The 26,517-nt window shown below is 28.4% G+C and overlaps 1 long non-coding RNA gene across 1 annotated transcript; it reads right to left on the minus strand.

Moving 5' to 3' along the window:
* Positions 1 to 13,907: 13,907 nt before the first annotated feature.
* LOC142322976 (uncharacterized) lies at positions 13,908 to 20,899 on the minus strand. Its single transcript, XR_012755984.1, has 2 exons — positions 20,637 to 20,899; positions 13,908 to 14,148 (listed from the first exon to the last, which is right to left on the minus strand). It is a non-coding gene; the product is annotated as an uncharacterized LOC142322976 (long non-coding RNA).
* Positions 20,900 to 26,517: the final 5,618 nt, after the last annotated feature.

The following is a 26,517-nucleotide window of genomic DNA, read 5'->3' on the forward strand; positions in this document are numbered from 1 at the left end:
TGAAAGAAGTACTATTTACCAATGGTGAAAGAAGTATTGTTTAGAAGTGTTTTAAATATCGATATATTATATAATACATTATATTTATTTATAAGTAGATATTTTCAAGTTTGTTTTGTCGTTTTGAACAATAGAGGTATTTACTGCCGACTAGATCGTATCATAATCACTTTCCTTGGTCGAAACTTTTCTCAAAAATGCAAAAAAACTACATACTTTTTAAAAATTACTTCACTTAAGTGCTGTCCATTTTTGAGCACACATTGAGTTACATTGATTCTGAAAATTTTGCATAACATGGTGCAATGTGTTCTCTTCAATCTGTGATTTGATCTGGGTAAGATTTCTTGGTCTAGTCTGGTACACAACACTCTTCAATGTTCCCATAAAAAGAAGTCGCAGACTGAAAGGTCTTAAGACTGGGGCAGCCAAGCAATGTTAGCAGTCTTTGAAATTATGCGATACCAAACAAATGTCTCACTGCTGCCACAGACTATCTGACAGTGTGTGAGGTGGCTCCATCCTGTTAAAACCAGGTTTGCTGATAGTCAAGATTTGGAAGAGAATGGAACCTAGGAGCAAAAATTACTTTTAGCATGTCGACATAACATTGAGATATCACAGTGACCGCAGAGGCCCCTTTTTATCTTCAAAGAAGTAAGGGCCTATCACCCTGCAACACGAAACTGCACCCCATACTAAGTTTAACACTGTGTAATGAACACTGGTGAAGCTGAGAGGGTTTGTTTGTGCCTAGTATCCACTTGAGGTGAAAATGGGCTCCATCTGACATCCAAGATTATCAATAAAGTTAGCATTCTCATTGATTTTAGACTACAGTTTTTCACAAAACTGCAGATGCAATACAAAATCATTAGGTTTTAATTTTTGGCCAAATTGAATCTTGTAAGGATGAAATTTCAGATTACAAAGTACTTTTTGCATGCTCCGACATCTGAGCTCCAATGATGAGGCAATTTTCCGCACTGAACAACAAGGACTCCTTACTACTATAGCTTTCATGGCATCAATGTTTTCTGGCATACATACAGATAATACACACCCAAAAGGTTTTTTCAAAGTTGAACCAGTCTCTTCAAAGCTATGAACCCAAGTTTTGATTGTATGTAAAGAAGGAATTTACATTTATTCTGCAAATTATATGTATTTTACAAACCGTTTTTATTAAGTGTCAACACAATTTCAAAAATATTTTAATTTTTGTACTTTTTATAAACTTAGTTCAGAAAATATTTTTAATTTGTTTTTTTATTTTCATAAAACATCAGAGAATTTGTACTTTTAATCATTTTTTTAACAATTTTAAATATTGCTGCAAAGGCTAATTGGAAATTTTCACAATTTTAACATTTAATTATTTCTAAATTTAATAACTGGAATCTAAATTTTTTTTAATATTAAGATAAAATAAAAATTTAGAAACATAATAAATAAAATAATGAATGTAACAATTTTTTTCTAGTATTAGGTAAACAATTATTACACTACTTTTCAGAATGTTGTAGCTCTTTCAAAACTTTCATTTCTCTGTGACAGGTGTAAACTTTTTTTTTTGTTAAGAACATTGATTTTAAAACATATATTATTGATAATTATCAGAGGAAATATTCAGAAGATATAAAGGGATGAAAGAGAATTTTATTGATATTTGGCAAGAACATTTAAACAAACTGGCCTATCTGTACATCTGTATTTTATCAAGGCCTAATTGATTAAATTTAAAAAAAATTTTATATCTGCCTTTTTTATTGTGAAAATCTCATTTATTATAAATTTTACATATTTTTTTTATAATTTTAAGGCAAAAAGAAGAAAAAAATAACATGGAAATAAGAAGTAAACAATGTCTACTGAAGGCAGTGTCAGAAATATATGAAAAAACTTAAAACATATGAATGTAATTAAATTCTGTATTTTATCAAGGCCTAATTGATTAAATTTAAAAAAAAATGTTATTTCTGCCTTTTTTATTGTGAAAATCTCATTTATTAGAAATTTTACCTATTTTTTTATAATTTTAAGGCAAAAAGAAGAAAAAAATAACATGGAAATAAGAAGTAAACAATGTCTACTGAAGGCAGTGTTAAAAATATATGAAAAAACTTAAAACATATGAATGTAATCAAATTCATCAACACATACATAACAACTTTTTGTTATCCTGCTCCTAAAGAGCTAATATAAAAGAAATTAGAATTTTGTGAATCTTAATTCTAATTTTATTTTCAATTAATTATAATAACGAATTATATAATAGCATCGAAGATTACTAAATTCATATATCATACAATAATATATCTTTGTCAATGATGAATAGTGATGAGAATAATTTTCAAAATTAAAACATTTCCAGTTATCTTTGCCATCATCTTAAGTGAATAGTTCTGCTGTTCTCACACATGTTTTTGAGTTAGGCAGACATAAATAGATGTGGTCAAAAGTGTGCTGGATTTGAATTATGACTATTCATTTAGTATATCATTGTATTGTGTTTTAGTAACATTAAATATTTAACGTTGAGATTTGGTCTGTTTTTGTGTACTTATTTGTCAGTGACAGTGCATTTAATCTCACCACATCCCAATCCCTGACAGGTACTGGCATGTAGTGAGAATACTTTGTGGTGATTCTGGTTGCCACTCACCCCTCTAGTTCATAGCTCGAATGGGATTTAATGGAGGTCATCTTTTGACCCTAATTTACATTAGTGAATTTTAGTTCAGCCTTTGCCTTCGCTGCAGGCTTCTTTCTTCTGTCCTACATTGTTGCTCTCTGAACTAGCTGAGTTTGCAGAAGCATGAAACCTGCACCTAGTACACACTTAACTATAAGTAACTGTAAATGTCTCTTATATTGAAATTGAATGAGTCTAATCAGTACCAAAGCATACTACAGAATGTGTTGATCGCAACAATGGTAATTTAAACCTGTTCCCTTAATTGATTGCAAAATTATATATTTTACAGATTTAAATTATATTTTCCCTTAATTTTTTTTGAAGTGTAATTTATTTAAAACTAAGGGTGATAGAAAAATTGTATTTACAGATCTGTAATGTATACAAAAAAAGCAGTTCAAGAAATGGTATCACACTTAAGAGAAACATTAAAAATTTTTTTTTTTTGTGCATTAGTGTTATCAAAAGAAGGTTCTCCTAAATTATTCATGTCAATAATTATTTCATCTTCAGGATGAAATAATCTTAGTCTATTCTTGGATGTAGATCAAGGTTTGATATTTCCCCTACATCATCCCATTCCCTCTCATCACTAAAATCCTTGATTTCAGACATATTTCCATCTCCTAAAATAGCTGGTGAACAAATATTTTGTTCACTGCAAAAATAAAATGTACTTACAGAAGAATTCTTAGTTAGCCGAAATGTACAGTATACTGTTCATCAAATTCAAAATAAGTTTAAAAATTTTATAAAGCTGTAATGTCACAACTAAATTATTATACACAACAACCAGTAACTTAAAAACAAGAAAATTCAAACACTTCCTTTATTTACCAGATAATAACTATAAACAATTACAAGAAAACAGTTGGTACAACATGTAACTCATAACTTCAACGAACACTCAATATTCAATCTATAACAAATGTATCAAGATATATGGCCAATATATAAATTCTATGTACAGTATTGTGGATACACCATCTCACTTAAAAAAAAGACCTGCCTAGGCGAAAAATCAATTAAAATTATATGTACAATATACTGTAAATTTTGACTCTACTGAATCAAAAAGAATATAACAGTTCAGTTTTTACAAGGTTTTTACATAGATTTGAATACTAAGATGGTGGATACTAGTGTTCTTTGGTGGCTGGGTTTCAATTAACCACACATCTAAGATATGGTTGAACTAAGACTATTCAATACTACACTTCATTTACAATCATATATATATATATCATCCTCTGAAGTATTATCTGAACGGTAATTACCGAAGGCTAAACAGGAAAAAGAAAGTTTTGACAAGGTTAAAATGTAAATGTTATGGGACCAGGGTAGGAACAATGACACCAACCATAAAGGTTCTAAATAAGTTAAAAACATTCTGAAACTGTTGAACATGTTGGCTGTGGCTTTATTTATTTTTAATGCATATCATTTTTATTCAGACAAGTCTGTCCAGTATTTGTGTTAGTACTAGTGCATTACAAGACAACCATATCTTGCAGGCTTATGCTTCTTCTGCTTATGCTGCCTGTCAGTCACTGATGAACTATTTGTTAATTTTATATTCAAATGATGTAATCTAATGCAGAATTAAATGGCGATAGATTGAAAATACACCTGAAACACAGAAAGGAAATAGAGGAACAAAAACTATGCCTCGCCATAAATGATTGTACAGGAAATGCATAACCAATACAGCAGCCAACATGTTATACAATTTGATTAAGTTTGTCATTATATTTTTAAGTTTTAAAGAATATGATGAGTTATAGAATCTTGAATATTTGTAAAACCTTTATTACTTATTCTCTGGTGATTTAGTAAATACATTTTTTCAATGAAAAGTTATTTTAACTGTTTTTAAAAATTAGTATTTATTGTATGTTTTTAAGCAAAATGATAATTTCTTCATAAATTTAAACCAAACATAAGGTGATCCAAATTTTGTAATTTTGGGCAATTACAAACCAACTTCTATTTTCTTTTTTACAGTTACTTAATATAATGTATTAAGCTGATTTAAAGGCATGTTATTTTATTCATATTTGTAAACAGTACTTCTTTCATAAAGACATGATGAAAGAAGTACTATTTACCAATGGTGAAAGAAGTATTGTTTAGAAGTGTTTTAAAGAAGTTATAAAATAGTTTCATAAATATATATACAATTTGTAAATAGTACTTCTTTCATAAATACATGATGAAAGAAGTACTATTTACCAATGGTGAAAGAAGTATTGTTTAGAAGTGTTTTAAATATCGATATATTATATAATACATTATATTTATTTATAAGTAGATATTTTCAAGTTTGTTTTGTCGTTTTGAACAATAGAGGTATTTACTGCCGACTAGATCGTATCATAATCACTTTCCTTGGTCGAAACTTTTCTCAAAAATGCAAAAAAACTACATACTTTTTAAAAATTACTTCACTTAAGTGCTGTCCATTTTTGAGCACACATTGAGTTACATTGATTCTGAAAATTTTGCATAACATGGTGCAATGTGTTCTCTTCAATCTGTGATTTGATCTGGGTAAGATTTCTTGGTCTAGTCTGGTACACAACACTCTTCAATGTTCCCATAAAAAGAAGTCGCAGACTGAAAGGTCTTAAGACTGGGGCAGCCAAGCAATGTTAGCAGTCTTTGAAATTATGCGATACCAAACAAATGTCTCACTGCTGCCACAGACTATCTGACAGTGTGTGAGGTGGCTCCATCCTGTTAAAACCAGGTTTGCTGATAGTCAAGATTTGGAAGAGAATGGAACCTAGGAGCAAAAATTACTTTTAGCATGTCGACATAACATTGAGATATCACAGTGACCGCAGAGGCCCCTTTTTATCTTCAAAGAAGTAAGGGCCTATCACCCTGCAACACGAAACTGCACCCCATACTAAGTTTAACACTGTGTAATGAACACTGGTGAAGCTGAGAGGGTTTGTTTGTGCCTAGTATCCACTTGAGGTGAAAATGGGCTCCATCTGACATCCAAGATTATCAATAAAGTTAGCATTCTCATTGATTTTAGACTACAGTTTTTCACAAAACTGCAGATGCAATACAAAATCATTAGGTTTTAATTTTTGGCCAAATTGAATCTTGTAAGGATGAAATTTCAGATTACAAAGTACTTTTTGCATGCTCCGACATCTGAGCTCCAATGATGAGGCAATTTTCCGCACTGAACAACAAGGACTCCTTACTACTATAGCTTTCATGGCATCAATGTTTTCTGGCATACATACAGATAATACACACCCAAAAGGTTTTTTCAAAGTTGAACCAGTCTCTTCAAAGCTATGAACCCAAGTTTTGATTGTATGTAAAGAAGGAATTTACATTTATTCTGCAAATTATATGTATTTTACAAACCGTTTTTATTAAGTGTCAACACAATTTCAAAAATATTTTAATTTTTGTACTTTTTATAAACTTAGTTCAGAAAATATTTTTAATTTGTTTTTTTATTTTCATAAAACATCAGAGAATTTGTACTTTTAATCATTTTTTTAACAATTTTAAATATTGCTGCAAAGGCTAATTGGAAATTTTCACAATTTTAACATTTAATTATTTCTAAATTTAATAACTGGAATCTAAATTTTTTTTAATATTAAGATAAAATAAAAATTTAGAAACATAATAAATAAAATAATGAATGTAACAATTTTTTTCTAGTATTAGGTAAACAATTATTACACTACTTTTCAGAATGTTGTAGCTCTTTCAAAACTTTCATTTCTCTGTGACAGGTGTAAACTTTTTTTTTTGTTAAGAACATTGATTTTAAAACATATATTATTGATAATTATCAGAGGAAATATTCAGAAGATATAAAGGGATGAAAGAGAATTTTATTGATATTTGGCAAGAACATTTAAACAAACTGGCCTATCTGTACATCTGTATTTTATCAAGGCCTAATTGATTAAATTTAAAAAAAATTTTATATCTGCCTTTTTTATTGTGAAAATCTCATTTATTATAAATTTTACATATTTTTTTTATAATTTTAAGGCAAAAAGAAGAAAAAAATAACATGGAAATAAGAAGTAAACAATGTCTACTGAAGGCAGTGTCAGAAATATATGAAAAAACTTAAAACATATGAATGTAATTAAATTCTGTATTTTATCAAGGCCTAATTGATTAAATTTAAAAAAAATGTTATTTCTGCCTTTTTTATTGTGAAAATCTCATTTATTAGAAATTTTACCTATTTTTTTATAATTTTAAGGCAAAAAGAAGAAAAAAATAACATGGAAATAAGAAGTAAACAATGTCTACTGAAGGCAGTGTTAAAAATATATGAAAAAACTTAAAACATATGAATGTAATCAAATTCATCAACACATACATAACAACTTTTTGTTATCCTGCTCCTAAAGAGCTAATATAAAAGAAATTAGAATTTTGTGAATCTTAATTCTAATTTTATTTTCAATTAATTATAATAACGAATTATATAATAGCATCGAAGATTACTAAATTCATATATCATACAATAATATATCTTTGTCAATGATGAATAGTGATGAGAATAATTTTCAAAATTAAAACATTTCCAGTTATCTTTGCCATCATCTTAAGTGAATAGTTCTGCTGTTCTCACACATGTTTTTGAGTTAGGCAGACATAAATAGATGTGGTCAAAAGTGTGCTGGATTTGAATTATGACTATTCATTTAGTATATCATTGTATTGTGTTTTAGTAACATTAAATATTTAACGTTGAGATTTGGTCTGTTTTTGTGTACTTATTTGTCAGTGACAGTGCATTTAATCTCACCACATCCCAATCCCTGACAGGTACTGGCATGTAGTGAGAATACTTTGTGGTGATTCTGGTTGCCACTCACCCCTCTAGTTCATAGCTCGAATGGGATTTAATGGAGGTCATCTTTTGACCCTAATTTACATTAGTGAATTTTAGTTCAGCCTTTGCCTTCGCTGCAGGCTTCTTTCTTCTGTCCTACATTGTTGCTCTCTGAACTAGCTGAGTTTGCAGAAGCATGAAACCTGCACCTAGTACACACTTAACTATAAGTAACTGTAAATGTCTCTTATATTGAAATTGAATGAGTCTAATCAGTACCAAAGCATACTACAGAATGTGTTGATCGCAACAATGGTAATTTAAACCTGTTCCCTTAATTGATTGCAAAATTATATATTTTACAGATTTAAATTATATTTTCCCTTAATTTTTTTTGAAGTGTAATTTATTTAAAACTAAGGGTGATAGAAAAATTGTATTTACAGATCTGTAATGTATACAAAAAAAGCAGTTCAAGAAATGGTATCACACTTAAGAGAAACATTAAAAATTTTTTTTTTTTGTGCATTAGTGTTATCAAAAGAAGGTTCTCCTAAATTATTCATGTCAATAATTATTTCATCTTCAGGATGAAATAATCTTAGTCTATTCTTGGATGTAGATCAAGGTTTGATATTTCCCCTACATCATCCCATTCCCTCTCATCACTAAAATCCTTGATTTCAGACATATTTCCATCTCCTAAAATAGCTGGTGAACAAATATTTTGTTCACTGCAAAAATAAAATGTACTTACAGAAGAATTCTTAGTTAGCCGAAATGTACAGTATACTGTTCATCAAATTCAAAATAAGTTTAAAAATTTTATAAAGCTGTAATGTCACAACTAAATTATTATACACAACAACCAGTAACTTAAAAACAAGAAAATTCAAACACTTCCTTTATTTACCAGATAATAACTATAAACAATTACAAGAAAACAGTTGGTACAACATGTAACTCATAACTTCAACGAACACTCAATATTCAATCTATAACAAATGTATCAAGATATATGGCCAATATATAAATTCTATGTACAGTATTGTGGATACACCATCTCACTTAAAAAAAAGACCTGCCTAGGCGAAAAATCAATTAAAATTATATGTACAATATACTGTAAATTTTGACTCTACTGAATCAAAAAGAATATAACAGTTCAGTTTTTACAAGGTTTTTACATAGATTTGAATACTAAGATGGTGGATACTAGTGTTCTTTGGTGGCTGGGTTTCAATTAACCACACATCTAAGATATGGTTGAACTAAGACTATTCAATACTACACTTCATTTACAATCATATATATATATATCATCCTCTGAAGTATTATCTGAACGGTAATTACCGAAGGCTAAACAGGAAAAAGAAAGTTTTGACAAGGTTAAAATGTAAATGTTATGGGACCAGGGTAGGAACAATGACACCAACCATAAAGGTTCTAAATAAGTTAAAAACATTCTGAAACTGTTGAACATGTTGGCTGTGGCTTTATTTATTTTTAATGCATATCATTTTTATTCAGACAAGTCTGTCCAGTATTTGTGTTAGTACTAGTGCATTACAAGACAACCATATCTTGCAGGCTTATGCTTCTTCTGCTTATGCTGCCTGTCAGTCACTGATGAACTATTTGTTAATTTTATATTCAAATGATGTAATCTAATGCAGAATTAAATGGCGATAGATTGAAAATACACCTGAAACACAGAAAGGAAATAGAGGAACAAAAACTATGCCTCGCCATAAATGATTGTACAGGAAATGCATAACCAATACAGCAGCCAACATGTTATACAATTTGATTAAGTTTGTCATTATATTTTTAAGTTTTAAAGAATATGATGAGTTATAGAATCTTGAATATTTGTAAAACCTTTATTACTTATTCTCTGGTGATTTAGTAAATACATTTTTTCAATGAAAAGTTATTTTAACTGTTTTTAAAAATTAGTATTTATTGTATGTTTTTAAGCAAAATGATAATTTCTTCATAAATTTAAACCAAACATAAGGTGATCCAAATTTTGTAATTTTGGGCAATTACAAACCAACTTCTATTTTCTTTTTTACAGTTACTTAATATAATGTATTAAGCTGATTTAAAGGCATGTTATTTTATTCATATTTGTAAACAGTACTTCTTTCATAAAGACATGATGAAAGAAGTACTATTTACCAATGGTGAAAGAAGTATTGTTTAGAAGTGTTTTAAAGAAGTTATAAAATAGTTTCATAAATATATATACAATTTGTAAATAGTACTTCTTTCATAAATACATGATGAAAGAAGTACTATTTACCAATGGTGAAAGAAGTATTGTTTAGAAGTGTTTTAAATATCGATATATTATATAATACATTATATTTATTTATAAGTAGATATTTTCAAGTTTGTTTTGTCGTTTTGAACAATAGAGGTATTTACTGCCGACTAGATCGTATCATAATCACTTTCCTTGGTCGAAACTTTTCTCAAAAATGCAAAAAAACTACATACTTTTTAAAAATTACTTCACTTAAGTGCTGTCCATTTTTGAGCACACATTGAGTTACATTGATTCTGAAAATTTTGCATAACATGGTGCAATGTGTTCTCTTCAATCTGTGATTTGATCTGGGTAAGATTTCTTGGTCTAGTCTGGTACACAACACTCTTCAATGTTCCCATAAAAAGAAGTCGCAGACTGAAAGGTCTTAAGACTGGGGCAGCCAAGCAATGTTAGCAGTCTTTGAAATTATGCGATACCAAACAAATGTCTCACTGCTGCCACAGACTATCTGACAGTGTGTGAGGTGGCTCCATCCTGTTAAAACCAGGTTTGCTGATAGTCAAGATTTGGAAGAGAATGGAACCTAGGAGCAAAAATTACTTTTAGCATGTCGACATAACATTGAGATATCACAGTGACCGCAGAGGCCCCTTTTTATCTTCAAAGAAGTAAGGGCCTATCACCCTGCAACACGAAACTGCACCCCATACTAAGTTTAACACTGTGTAATGAACACTGGTGAAGCTGAGAGGGTTTGTTTGTGCCTAGTATCCACTTGAGGTGAAAATGGGCTCCATCTGACATCCAAGATTATCAATAAAGTTAGCATTCTCATTGATTTTAGACTACAGTTTTTCACAAAACTGCAGATGCAATACAAAATCATTAGGTTTTAATTTTTGGCCAAATTGAATCTTGTAAGGATGAAATTTCAGATTACAAAGTACTTTTTGCATGCTCCGACATCTGAGCTCCAATGATGAGGCAATTTTCCGCACTGAACAACAAGGACTCCTTACTACTATAGCTTTCATGGCATCAATGTTTTCTGGCATACATACAGATAATACACACCCAAAAGGTTTTTTCAAAGTTGAACCAGTCTCTTCAAAGCTATGAACCCAAGTTTTGATTGTATGTAAAGAAGGAATTTACATTTATTCTGCAAATTATATGTATTTTACAAACCGTTTTTATTAAGTGTCAACACAATTTCAAAAATATTTTAATTTTTGTACTTTTTATAAACTTAGTTCAGAAAATATTTTTAATTTGTTTTTTTATTTTCATAAAACATCAGAGAATTTGTACTTTTAATCATTTTTTTAACAATTTTAAATATTGCTGCAATGGCTAATTGGAAATTTTCACAATTTTAACATTTAATTATTTCTAAATTTAATAACTGGAATCTAAATTTTTTTTAATATTAAGATAAAATAAAAATTTAGAAACATAATAAATAAAATAATGAATGTAACAATTTTTTTCTAGTATTAGGTAAACAATTATTACACTACTTTTCAGAATGTTGTAGCTCTTTCAAAACTTTCATTTCTCTGTGACAGGTGTAAACTTTTTTTTTTGTTAAGAACATTGATTTTAAAACATATATTATTGATAATTATCAGAGGAAATATTCAGAAGATATAAAGGGATGAAAGAGAATTTTATTGATATTTGGCAAGAACATTTAAACAAACTGGCCTATCTGTACATCTGTATTTTATCAAGGCCTAATTGATTAAATTTAAAAAAAATTTTATATCTGCCTTTTTTATTGTGAAAATCTCATTTATTATAAATTTTACATATTTTTTTTATAATTTTAAGGCAAAAAGAAGAAAAAAATAACATGGAAATAAGAAGTAAACAATGTCTACTGAAGGCAGTGTCAGAAATATATGAAAAAACTTAAAACATATGAATGTAATTAAATTCTGTATTTTATCAAGGCCTAATTGATTAAATTTAAAAAAAAATGTTATTTCTGCCTTTTTTATTGTGAAAATCTCATTTATTAGAAATTTTACCTATTTTTTTATAATTTTAAGGCAAAAAGAAGAAAAAAATAACATGGAAATAAGAAGTAAACAATGTCTACTGAAGGCAGTGTTAAAAATATATGAAAAAACTTAAAACATATGAATGTAATCAAATTCATCAACACATACATAACAACTTTTTGTTATCCTGCTCCTAAAGAGCTAATATAAAAGAAATTAGAATTTTGTGAATCTTAATTCTAATTTTATTTTCAATTAATTATAATAACGAATTATATAATAGCATCGAAGATTACTAAATTCATATATCATACAATAATATATCTTTGTCAATGATGAATAGTGATGAGAATAATTTTCAAAATTAAAACATTTCCAGTTATCTTTGCCATCATCTTAAGTGAATAGTTCTGCTGTTCTCACACATGTTTTTGAGTTAGGCAGACATAAATAGATGTGGTCAAAAGTGTGCTGGATTTGAATTATGACTATTCATTTAGTATATCATTGTATTGTGTTTTAGTAACATTAAATATTTAACGTTGAGATTTGGTCTGTTTTTGTGTACTTATTTGTCAGTGACAGTGCATTTAATCTCACCACATCCCAATCCCTGACAGGTACTGGCATGTAGTGAGAATACTTTGTGGTGATTCTGGTTGCCACTCACCCCTCTAGTTCATAGCTCGAATGGGATTTAATGGAGGTCATCTTTTGACCCTAATTTACATTAGTGAATTTTAGTTCAGCCTTTGCCTTCGCTGCAGGCTTCTTTCTTCTGTCCTACATTGTTGCTCTCTGAACTAGCTGAGTTTGCAGAAGCATGAAACCTGCACCTAGTACACACTTAACTATAAGTAACTGTAAATGTCTCTTATATTGAAATTGAATGAGTCTAATCAGTACCAAAGCATACTACAGAATGTGTTGATCGCAACAATGGTAATTTAAACCTGTTCCCTTAATTGATTGCAAAATTATATATTTTACAGATTTAAATTATATTTTCCCTTAATTTTTTTTGAAGTGTAATTTATTTAAAACTAAGGGTGATAGAAAAATTGTATTTACAGATCTGTAATGTATACAAAAAAAGCAGTTCAAGAAATGGTATCACACTTAAGAGAAACATTAAAAATTTTTTTTTTTTGTGCATTAGTGTTATCAAAAGAAGGTTCTCCTAAATTATTCATGTCAATAATTATTTCATCTTCAGGATGAAATAATCTTAGTCTATTCTTGGATGTAGATCAAGGTTTGATATTTCCCCTACATCATCCCATTCCCTCTCATCACTAAAATCCTTGATTTCAGACATATTTCCATCTCCTAAAATAGCTGGTGAACAAATATTTTGTTCACTGCAAAAATAAAATGTACTTACAGAAGAATTCTTAGTTAGCCGAAATGTACAGTATACTGTTCATCAAATTCAAAATAAGTTTAAAAATTTTATAAAGCTGTAATGTCACAACTAAATTATTATACACAACAACCAGTAACTTAAAAACAAGAAAATTCAAACACTTCCTTTATTTACCAGATAATAACTATAAACAATTACAAGAAAACAGTTGGTACAACATGTAACTCATAACTTCAACGAACACTCAATATTCAATCTATAACAAATGTATCAAGATATATGGCCAATATATAAATTCTATGTACAGTATTGTGGATACACCATCTCACTTAAAAAAAAGACCTGCCTAGGCGAAAAATCAATTAAAATTATATGTACAATATACTGTAAATTTTGACTCTACTGAATCAAAAAGAATATAACAGTTCAGTTTTTACAAGGTTTTTACATAGATTTGAATACTAAGATGGTGGATACTAGTGTTCTTTGGTGGCTGGGTTTCAATTAACCACACATCTAAGATATGGTTGAACTAAGACTATTCAATACTACACTTCATTTACAATCATATATATATATATCATCCTCTGAAGTATTATCTGAACGGTAATTACCGAAGGCTAAACAGGAAAAAGAAAGTTTTGACAAGGTTAAAATGTAAATGTTATGGGACCAGGGTAGGAACAATGACACCAACCATAAAGGTTCTAAATAAGTTAAAAACATTCTGAAACTGTTGAACATGTTGGCTGTGGCTTTATTTATTTTTAATGCATATCATTTTTATTCAGACAAGTCTGTCCAGTATTTGTGTTAGTACTAGTGCATTACAAGACAACCATATCTTGCAGGCTTATGCTTCTTCTGCTTATGCTGCCTGTCAGTCACTGATGAACTATTTGTTAATTTTATATTCAAATGATGTAATCTAATGCAGAATTAAATGGCGATAGATTGAAAATACACCTGAAACACAGAAAGGAAATAGAGGAACAAAAACTATGCCTCGCCATAAATGATTGTACAGGAAATGCATAACCAATACAGCAGCCAACATGTTATACAATTTGATTAAGTTTGTCATTATATTTTTAAGTTTTAAAGAATATGATGAGTTATAGAATCTTGAATATTTGTAAAACCTTTATTACTTATTCTCTGGTGATTTAGTAAATACATTTTTTCAATGAAAAGTTATTTTAACTGTTTTTAAAAATTAGTATTTATTGTATGTTTTTAAGCAAAATGATAATTTCTTCATAAATTTAAACCAAACATAAGGTGATCCAAATTTTGTAATTTTGGGCAATTACAAACCAACTTCTATTTTCTTTTTTACAGTTACTTAATATAATGTATTAAGCTGATTTAAAGGCATGTTATTTTATTCATATTTGTAAACAGTACTTCTTTCATAAAGACATGATGAAAGAAGTACTATTTACCAATGGTGAAAGAAGTATTGTTTAGAAGTGTTTTAAAGAAGTTATAAAATAGTTTCATAAATATATATACAATTTGTAAATAGTACTTCTTTCATAAATACATGATGAAAGAAGTACTATTTACCAATGGTGAAAGAAGTATTGTTTAGAAGTGTTTTAAATATCGATATATTATATAATACATTATATTTATTTATAAGTAGATATTTTCAAGTTTGTTGTGTCGTTTTGATAAAGAAAAAAAGTATATTTTATTGAATTTAATAAATATTTTAATATTTAATAATTCTGTAAATAAGATGTCATACGAATCATCCAACAAAAATATACTAACGAAAATTCTAATGCCAAACTTCTAAAAATTATCAAATATTTATTTAACAAGAGATTAATAGACTATTACTTACGTGGTAAACTACTGTCTGGAAAATGATAAATCCTATATTGAATGTTAAAGACATTATAAAAAGCAGTTAATCAAAATTTCATTATGTAACTTAACATATTTTTTTATGAAATACCTCATTGTGTTCTAATTTAAGAATAATTTTTTTAATTCAGAAAACTGCTAATAGATCTCTTTAAAAATAAAACAAACAGTTATGCAAGTAGGTATTTGTAACTTAAATTAATTGAAGTTTTTACTATCACATTAAATTTTATGTGTAGTTGAGTTTCAGGATAAATATCTTTGAAGTGGGCAGTTAAATTTCAATAAAAGTGTACATGACAATTTTGTTGTTTACTTTAACACTTTCTAATTATATTTTATCAAAATTTTCATACACTTTATTTAAAAGGTTTTCAAGTAAATTCAAAAAAGAACTCAGATTCTTTTGTCAGGTAATATTTTGACAGAGTATAAATCACTAAATTACTAACTAAATTTTCAATTACTTCAATATCACTTTACCTTAATATCACTACCACCACACAACTAATATTAAATGGTGCTATCTTACAGCAGATGACCTTAATTTCAATTTAGACTTAAAATAAAACCACTTAAAAATTATTTTTTTCCCTTATTTAAAAAAAAACTTAATATAATTACATTTGCTTCTGCTCATACAGTAATACTCTGTTTAATCAGTGTAATACAGTAATCAGTGTAATCATAATGTATTCAAACAAGTAATAAAATTTTACCAAAAATCTGATAATAAATAGTCTGATCAAAAATAGATAATAAATAGGTTTACTTCATATAAGATACATTTGCATGTTTATATGATGGGTAACAAATCTCTTTACTGATAGCACCATAGCAGTAAATTTGTTTTAAATTTCTGAATCCTTTTAAATTTCTAGTATTCATGATGATTTCAACAAATTCAGCCAACATAAAAATTATTTGTGATACAGGAATGAAATACAGAAATAATTCCATGGCCGAGTGATACCATCTCAGACTTTCACCTTGTGGTTCCGGGTTCAAATCCTTTTTTATTTATTTATGGTAGGACTAGGCATTTTTCATATGTTACAAAATTTCCATTTCATATTCCCATGTACAAGCTTCGAGCTTATATGATGAATTAGCCAAAGAAAGAAAAAATGGAAATTATATCAAATAAAAAATCCATGATTTGATTTTCCTGACAATAAATCTCGGAAAATAGGTTAAATTTTTACGAAGTAGTAATCAACTATTCCAACAGAAATTGATTAGACTAAAAACAAAAGTAACATGATGACAATATTTATTTTACTTATGACAGGAAAGATAAACATGTTAGTTACAGCTCAAAGTTTTGTTAAGATTAATTGGTACTACAATATCTTAAATTTAAGATTCCAGATGTATTGGGTAGTTTGAATAGATATTCAGAAAGAAATAATAATTAAAGTAGGTATCCTTGATGATAAAGGTGTAGCTGATGTACCATTTGTTTTAATATACAGAGTGGCGCAGAGAAATGAGAAAATTTAAAATAATTACATAAAATGAAGTAAAATTACCAACCTTTATTTGATGTTGAAAATATGTTCTATAGTGGAAATTTAAATATACATTACTTTTTAAAAATTACTTCACTTAAGTGCTGTCCATTTTTGAGCACACATTGAGTTACATTGATTCTGAAAATTTTGCATAACATGGTGCAATGTGTTCTCTTCAATCTGTGATTTGATCTGGGTAAGATTTCTTGGTCTAGTCTGGTACACAACACTCTTCAATGTTCCCATAAAAAGAAGTCGCAGACTGAAAGGTCTTAAGACTGGGGCAGCCAAGCAATGTTAGCAGTCTTTGAAATTATGCGATACCAAACAAATGTCTCACTGCTGCCACAGACTATCTGACAGTGTGTGAGGTGGCTCCATCCTGTTAAAACCAGGTTTGCTGATAGTCAAGATTTGGAAGAGAATGGAACCTAGGAGCAAAAATTACTTTTAGCATGTCGACATAACATTGAGATATCACAGTGACCGCAGAGGCCCCTTTTTATCTTCAAAGAAGTAAGGGCCTATCACCCTGCAACACGAAACTGCACCCCATACTAAGTTTAACACTGTGTAATGAACACTGGTGAAGCTGAGAGGGTTTGTTTGTGCCTAGTATCCACTTGAGGTGAAAATGGGCTCCATCTGACATCCAAGATTATCAATAAAGTTAGCATTCTCATTGATTTTAGACTACAGTTTTTCACAAAACTGCAGATGCAATACAAAATCATTAGGTTTTAATTTTTGGCCAAATTGAATCTTGTAAGGATGAAATTTCAGATTACAAAGTACTTTTTGCATGCTCCGACATCTGAGCTCCAATGATGAGGCAATTTTCCGCACTGAACAACAAGGACTCCTTACTACTATAGCTTTCATGGCATCAATGTTTTCTGGCATACATACAGATAATACACACCCAAAAGGTTTTTTCAAAGTTGAACCAGTCTCTTCAAAGCTATGAACCCAAGTTTTGATTGTATGTAAAGAAGGAATTTAAACGCACGGCGGGATCTCATAACGTTATTGAAACACTCTTTGTGCAGCTGTCACACTGTCAATAAAACACCAGCAACTGCACGCTCTACACCTTTCCACTGCTCCATCACAACTAAATGTCTGTTACTGCTCTACAGTTTAACTCTTTCTCCCACTTATAGTATAACTTCAGGGCTCTCAAAATCAAATTTTCCAATTTCTCTGCGCTACCCTGTACATCGACCCCCTTCCCATTTTTGAATTTAAGTTTCAGGAAAAATGTTGGTAGATATTTTTTTTTCCATCAATAATACATTAATTTTGAGATTTATTACACATAATACCATTCATATTTTTATTATACTATTACATTAGTATTTTATTATACTATTTTATAATATTTTACATACTTCCTGAAATTTTATATCTAAATAGCAACAAATTATTTATCATCATAATAAAAAAGATTTAAAAATGTATACAAGATTTTAGTGAAAAATATTTTTAAAAGAATGATGGTAATTTCAAAATTTTTATATAAATTGTTTTTTTTATATTTTCGTTAAAAAAAAAATTTACTCACACCAAAGGTATACTTGAACAGACACTATCATCACTACTGGCATTTGAAAATAAAATGGTTTTCATTATTTGATTCTTTCTCCCACAGAATATCATCTGCAGTTCCATCTAACGTATTGCTAATGCAGCATTTTTTAAATCCTTCTGTAATGTTATTGTTATTGAGTTCCATGACTTAATAATCCACTCACAAAGTAAGCTCACAGAAGGTTTTTTATTCTTCCAGTAGGGGGTACCTGTAGAGTATTGCTTTGCATCCAACAATTATAACTTTTTTAAGAATATCTTTAAAAGATTTGTTCACAACTATATCCAAAACCTTTAACCATGAAGTCATACCACCAGGTATTGTAACTAAATCAATGTTGAGTTTTTTTACTTCTGATTTTACATTTTCAGCAAAATGAATTCATGTCTTCTCAGAGCTAAGTTTCTAGACCAGACAATTTAAGCCAATCTTTAACCAAAGACTCATCCATCCAACATTTTTCATGTACTCGTACGATAATGTTTTTTGGTAGTGCTTCTTTCGGCAACATTTTCCTCTTTAAAAAAAGATCATGGTATGGATCAAGATCATCCATCAGCTAACACACACAGTATAACACAGTTAATCATGCTTTTTCATTTCCACTTGTTTTAATTAAACAAAACACCTTTTTGCATTGACTGCTGTTTGCAGGCAAGTAAAAAAAAAAACAAAAAAAAAACAGGAATTAATTAAATTAGGTGTGTCTGGAAAGCAATAAGTTTTTGCTTGTAATCCGCTGGTAATCATTGCGCTAATGTTGAACAATCTTATGGCTAGCCCATAACTTTTCATTCGCCTATCATGTAGGCGTACAAACTTCCTTTAAAATTTTCTACACCATTTCTCTTCAGCAATTTCATGGCCTTTAATTATGATTGCATCTCTTGTAATAAAAAAATCTTTATTTTCTTTAATAAGTTTGGCAAATAAAATCATCTATTTCTTGAAAACAGCCTACATGTGATCCTCTGAAAAATTTCCATGAGGATATTGTAGTGAGTAAGTAGTCTTTCTGCTTCCTCCAACAAAGTGATTTTTTTTGTTGACACCTTATTTTCTGGCTGCATTACAATTATTAGACTTTTCATCTTCACTTATTACTTGTAATTTAAATTTCAAATCAAAATTTTGGCGAAAATCTTTTATGCTTTTACTCATTTCTGGGGGAAAAATTACAATAAATAACTATTTTAAAACGGGATGATACCTTCAAGCTAAATAGTTTTAAAGATGAGTTGAGAATGAAAACAAAGCTTATATAAAAACAAAACAATAAAAAAACTGTTATGAATTACAGTGAAACCTGTTTTAATGGACAGAATTTTAATGCAATAACCTTTATGTAAAGAACACCTTTATTTATTTTTCTTTTTTTTCCTGTTTAGCATCCGGTAACTACTGTTCAGATAATACTTCAGAGGATGAATGAGAATGATATGTATGAGTGTAAATGAAGTGTAGTCTTGTACAGCCTCAGTTCGACCATTCCTGAGATGTGAGGCTAATAGAAACCCAACCACCAAAGAACACTGGTATCCACAATCTAGTATTCAAATGTGCAAAAGCCTTTACTAAAACTTAAACGCTGGAACTCTTGACTTCCAAATCAGCTGATTTGGGAAGACGTATCACCACTGGACCAACTCGGTGGGTACCTTTATTTCTCTTGCACATTCTAATCCTAACTGTTCATAACCCTTAAAGGTACATGTCAGAGTTAATCTATGTCAGCTATTATGTTAATTTATGTCAGAGTTAATCCTTGTATTGAATTACTCTATCAAGATAGAAAAGAAATTATCAAATACTCACCAAAAATAAATATTTAATAAACTATTATTTGAAAAGAAAACATTGTTTCGCAGAAATTGTAAAATTTAAAATATTCACTGGTTACATACTCATTTAATCAGCCCTTTTCTTTAAAAGTTTGAAAATGTAATTCATGTTTTAAATTTAAAAAGTCAATATCTTTATGAAAATAAGTAATTCTTAATTAGGTAGTTTTATTAATAGGTAATAACTATAAATATATATAGTAATATTAGTCCTCCATCATGAATATATAACCAATATAAAGTATGCAACAACAAGTTGTGGCCTAGTCGAAATCAATCAGTCCCCTCCACGACCACCATTTAATCGGAGAAAATTTTGGAAAAAATCTTAGCCTATATTCAGGCAAATACTGCATAAATCACTTGAGCATCAAGTAAACCTTATAGATTTAAGTAATATTTTGCTTAGTATTAAACTACATTCTATAATTGGCATTATTGATATAGAAAATTCAACAATTTATATACAATAAAGAAATTCAAATCAGTAATATTTGTATGTGCAAAAATTGCAAAATATACATTTATATTTTACGAAAAATACTTGTTATATTTCTATTACCTTCTTAACAAATTGATACAACCATCAATTAATGCAGATTTTTTAAATTAAGTTATATATAAAACCAGTACCTTAAAAGTAAATTCATCCATTCTTCATTAAATGAACTGAAAATAATTGTAAACACGTTTCACTCTTAAACAATTCTTTTACAAGAGCTTAACTACATTAAAATTGTTTATTAATTAAACGAGGGTTAAATTTGAAAATTTTAATTAATTGTAACAAAAATAAAACATGTACTTAACAGTCACTTCCAAACAATTGAATAACCGAACAAAGTCAGCTGTTAACTGTTATGAACGTTACCAAAGCGACGTAAGTTACAAGATACAGAAAGCGGGAAAACGAAGGAGGCCTTTTTTTATCGTTTCACTTGTAGATTCATGATGACTGGTTTAACTACTTAATTATAATATACGATATTTGACCCCTTCTTCTACGTTTCTTTAATAATACACGTAAATTCAATTTAAATTAAATTATTTAAAACAACCTTCCACCAAATTACGAAAAATTTATCGACTAACAACAAAGAATGATACATGCAATTGCAGTGAAAGTGTACTCACAAATAATTTATTATTCTAATATGTACGTTGCAATCTGTTCAACAGGAGAACAATAAGCAATCCTGACGGCCGAATATGATGAGAATGATACTATAACATGTAAATAAAGTGTAGTCTTGTACAGACTAAGGCTGTGGTTCAATTAACCACACTGTGGTTAATTGCTGCAAAAGAGCATGTAACAACTTTGTTAAACTTTCCTGGCATTTGTATAGAACTTAAAATTTAACCCCTCTTTAAATCATGAACCGAAAATTATTATTATTACCTTACAATTCTTATTTTTAAACTTATTTCTTATTTAAAAAATAATAATAATTAGATTGAATTAGATGTGTAGTCAAAAAAATTGTACAAATTCAATACTATGCTAAGGTATCTGTTCTGCTGTATGGTTTAAAGTATGCGCAAAACCATTATTAATAACAATATTTTTAGATACTTTGCATTCTTTGTTCAAACAAGTATTAATATAATGCAGCTTAATCCATCCAGCATTAAGCTTGTTACTTTTACATGGTTTTGCTAGAGCATGTCTACCCTCTGGTTTGTGGGTCACTTAAGTCATACCTTATTAACCATTAACAGAGATTGAATTTTCATCTTTCCATAATAGAACCTATAAGCTGTCTCTTCAGTGTTATACAAAGGGTCATCCAAGGAGTATCATTGATTGCTTACTTTTCTTAATATTTTTAAATGATCTTCCTTAACTATTATCGTACCATTAATCCTTCTTTGTAGATGATGTAGATAAATCTATATCAATTGATAATTAATAGAATTAGAAAATTCTGCACTACCAGCCCTAATAAATCACTCATTGGATGGATTGCAGCTGTTTTACTTTAAATAGAAATAAAGTCATATCACAATGTGATTGCCTATCATTGCTGGTAGCCTTTCATTACTAATTAAATGAATAATATTCTCATTCATGATAACAGTATTTCTGTTGCCTGCAGAGTAAAATTTTTAAGTGTCGTGCAACATGATAAATTTCTGTGAGATGTAATGAGCAAATCGATACTATTTGGGAACAATATTAAACCATTCTCATTGGCTTTAAATCATCCTAATCAATTAATAAAGTTGTAATTATTATTAAATATTTATTATGCCAACAAATACTTCCTTCTTTGGACTAGTTATGGTGTTACTAGTAATAAAAAGGGGAAGGTTATGATTCTTGTCCTGAGTATTTGAACAAAAAATTACTTTTTTATATAAATATTATTCCTTTATGAATATGTCTGACCAGTATTTTTTACCTAAATAAAATACTCAGGATAGTATTTTATTATTAATTTATTAATAATTAATTTAATTAATAATTACACATTTAAATTTAATAAAATAATTAAAAAGTGATAAATCCATTTATTAAAATTCACAATTTAAAATTTAAGAAATTTATATTAATTATTATTAATATAAATTTAATATTATACAAATTTAATAATAATAATTAATAATTATAAATTTTTAGGAGTGGGGAAATAATATGAATAAATAAATAGACTAATGAAATTCACCCCTCTTTAAGCTATTGCACCCCACTCAAAATCATATCTCTGATCATTTCTTTATTTGATTTTCTAAAAAAATGAGGAATATCAATCCTTCTAATAGGAATATGCATTACAATCATAATAATATATTTAGATACAATTCAATGAGAAAGATCTAGTGAATTAAGCAGTATATGAAAATGATCCCAAATACTTACTGAGAATTATTTCGAAGAACAGTTATTTTAGAGGTTAATGTCTGCCATCTTACTACAGTTAAAAAAAGAGCAGTGCATCTTAGTAACTGATAATGTGGGTAATTGATGAGTATAACATTAAATATGTTAAATTATTCTTATTGATTTGAACAGTAAAATTTGTTCATGCAGTAAAATGAGAATGTAGAATTATCACTTTAATTTGTGTATATATAAAGTAATGTAGGAACTGAAGGAAACATTATCATTTATTATACTTTACTTACTTACTTACTTTACTTTACTTTTTTATTATACTTTTACTTTTTTTTGTGAATTAATTAACTATCTGAGAAGAAAAAAAATTAAAGAATCACAGATTATAGTGTTATTTTGCATAATGATAAAAAAGAACATTAACATTTTTATCAGTTAATTTAACAATTTTTATCAGTTAAAAAAAAACCACTTAAGGTGATATTCAACTGTAAGAGTGACACCACTCTGGGTTAACCATTGGAACTAATTGTAAATGAACATCATTATTCGTAGTGAAAATAATTGATTGCCAGTTCTTGAACTTGAGTTAGTTCTATAATGGCTAACACAATTAATGGTTAACCCTTTTAATATAGGCATAATAAGTAGCCCAAACTCATGTTGCTTTAACTGTGCCCTAATCTACTATTTCAGTATTACTTTATTTTTATTGTTTCTTTTCAGTTGTCGTCATGCATCTGCAAATTATATGTATTTTACAAACCGTTTTTATTAAGTGTCAACACAATTTCAAAAATATTTTAATTTTTGTACTTTTTATAAACTTAGTTCAGAAAATATTTTTAATTTGTTTTTTTATTTTCATAAAACATCAGAGAATTTGTACTTTTAATCATTTTTTTAACAATTTTAAATATTGCTGCAAAGGCTAATTGGAAATTTTCACAATTTTAACATTTAATTATTTCTAAATTTAATAACTGGAATCTAAATTTTTTTTAATATTAAGATAAAATAAAAATTTAGAAACATAATAAATAAAATAATGAATGTAACAATTTTTTTCTAGTATTAGGTAAACAATTATTACACTACTTTTCAGAATGTTGTAGCTCTTTCAAAACTTTCATTTCTCTGTGACAGGTGTAAACTTTTTTTTTTGTTAAGAACATTGATTTTAAAACATATATTATTGATAATTATCAGAGGAAATATTCAGAAGATATAAAGGGATGAAAGAGAATTTTATTGATATTTGGCAAGAACATTTAAACAAACTGGCCTATCTGTACATCTGTATTTTATCAAGGCCTAATTGATTAAATTTAAAAAAAATTTTATATCTGCCTTTTTTATTGTGAAAATCTCATTTATTATAAATTTTACATATTTTTTTTATAATTTTAAGGCAAAAAGAAGAAAAAAATAACATGGAAATAAGAAGTAAACAATGTCTACTGAAGGCAGTGTCAGAAATATATGAAAAAACTTAAAACATATGAATGTAATTAAATTCTGTATTTTATCAAGGCCTAATTGATTAAATTTAAAAAAAAATGTTATTTCTGCCTTTTTTATTGTGAAAATCTCATTTATTAGAAATTTTACCTATTTTTTTATAATTTTAAGGCAAAAAGAAGAAAAAAATAACATGGAAATAAGAAGTAAACAATGTCTACTGAAGGCAGTGTTAAAAATATATGAAAAAACTTAAAACATATGAATGTAATCAAATTCATCAACACATACATAACAACTTTTTGTTATCCTGCTCCTAAAGAGCTAATATAAAAGAAATTAGAATTTTGTGAATCTTAATTCTAATTTTATTTTCAATTAATTATAATAACGAATTATATAATAGCATCGAAGATTACTAAATTCATATATCATACAATAATATATCTTTGTCAATGATGAATAGTGATGAGAATAATTTTCAAAATTAAAACATTTCCAGTTATCTTTGCCATCATCTTAAGTGAATAGTTCTGCTGTTCTCACACATGTTTTTGAGTTAGGCAGACATAAATAGATGTGGTCAAAAGTGTGCTGGATTTGAATTATGACTATTCATTTAGTATATCATTGTATTGTGTTTTAGTAACATTAAATATTTAACGTTGAGATTTGGTCTGTTTTTGTGTACTTATTTGTCAGTGACAGTGCATTTAATCTCACCACATCCCAATCCCTGACAGGTACTGGCATGTAGTGAGAATACTTTGTGGTGATTCTGGTTGCCACTCACCCCTCTAGTTCATAGCTCGAATGGGATTTAATGGAGGTCATCTTTTGACCCTAATTTACATTAGTGAATTTTAGTTCAGCCTTTGCCTTCGCTGCAGGCTTCTTTCTTCTGTCCTACATTGTTGCTCTCTGAACTAGCTGAGTTTGCAGAAGCATGAAACCTGCACCTAGTACACACTTAACTATAAGTAACTGTAAATGTCTCTTATATTGAAATTGAATGAGTCTAATCAGTACCAAAGCATACTACAGAATGTGTTGATCGCAACAATGGTAATTTAAACCTGTTCCCTTAATTGATTGCAAAATTATATATTTTACAGATTTAAATTATATTTTCCCTTAATTTTTTTTGAAGTGTAATTTATTTAAAACTAAGGGTGATAGAAAAATTGTATTTACAGATCTGTAATGTATACAAAAAAAGCAGTTCAAGAAATGGTATCACACTTAAGAGAAACATTAAAAATTTTTTTTTTTTGTGCATTAGTGTTATCAAAAGAAGGTTCTCCTAAATTATTCATGTCAATAATTATTTCATCTTCAGGATGAAATAATCTTAGTCTATTCTTGGATGTAGATCAAGGTTTGATATTTCCCCTACATCATCCCATTCCCTCTCATCACTAAAATCCTTGATTTCAGACATATTTCCATCTCCTAAAATAGCTGGTGAACAAATATTTTGTTCACTGCAAAAATAAAATGTACTTACAGAAGAATTCTTAGTTAGCCGAAATGTACAGTATACTGTTCATCAAATTCAAAATAAGTTTAAAAATTTTATAAAGCTGTAATGTCACAACTAAATTATTATACACAACAACCAGTAACTTAAAAACAAGAAAATTCAAACACTTCCTTTATTTACCAGATAATAACTATAAACAATTACAAGAAAACAGTTGGTACAACATGTAACTCATAACTTCAACGAACACTCAATATTCAATCTATAACAAATGTATCAAGATATATGGCCAATATATAAATTCTATGTACAGTATTGTGGATACACCATCTCACTTAAAAAAAAGACCTGCCTAGGCGAAAAATCAATTAAAATTATATGTACAATATACTGTAAATTTTGACTCTACTGAATCAAAAAGAATATAACAGTTCAGTTTTTACAAGGTTTTTACATAGATTTGAATACTAAGATGGTGGATACTAGTGTTCTTTGGTGGCTGGGTTTCAATTAACCACACATCTAAGATATGGTTGAACTAAGACTATTCAATACTACACTTCATTTACAATCATATATATATATATCATCCTCTGAAGTATTATCTGAACGGTAATTACCGAAGGCTAAACAGGAAAAAGAAAGTTTTGACAAGGTTAAAATGTAAATGTTATGGGACCAGGGTAGGAACAATGACACCAACCATAAAGGTTCTAAATAAGTTAAAAACA

The sequence above is a fragment of the Lycorma delicatula genome, chromosome 4 (genome assembly GCF_047948215.1).
Source record: "Lycorma delicatula isolate Av1 chromosome 4, ASM4794821v1, whole genome shotgun sequence".
Lineage (NCBI taxonomy): Eukaryota > Metazoa > Arthropoda > Insecta > Hemiptera > Fulgoridae > Lycorma > Lycorma delicatula.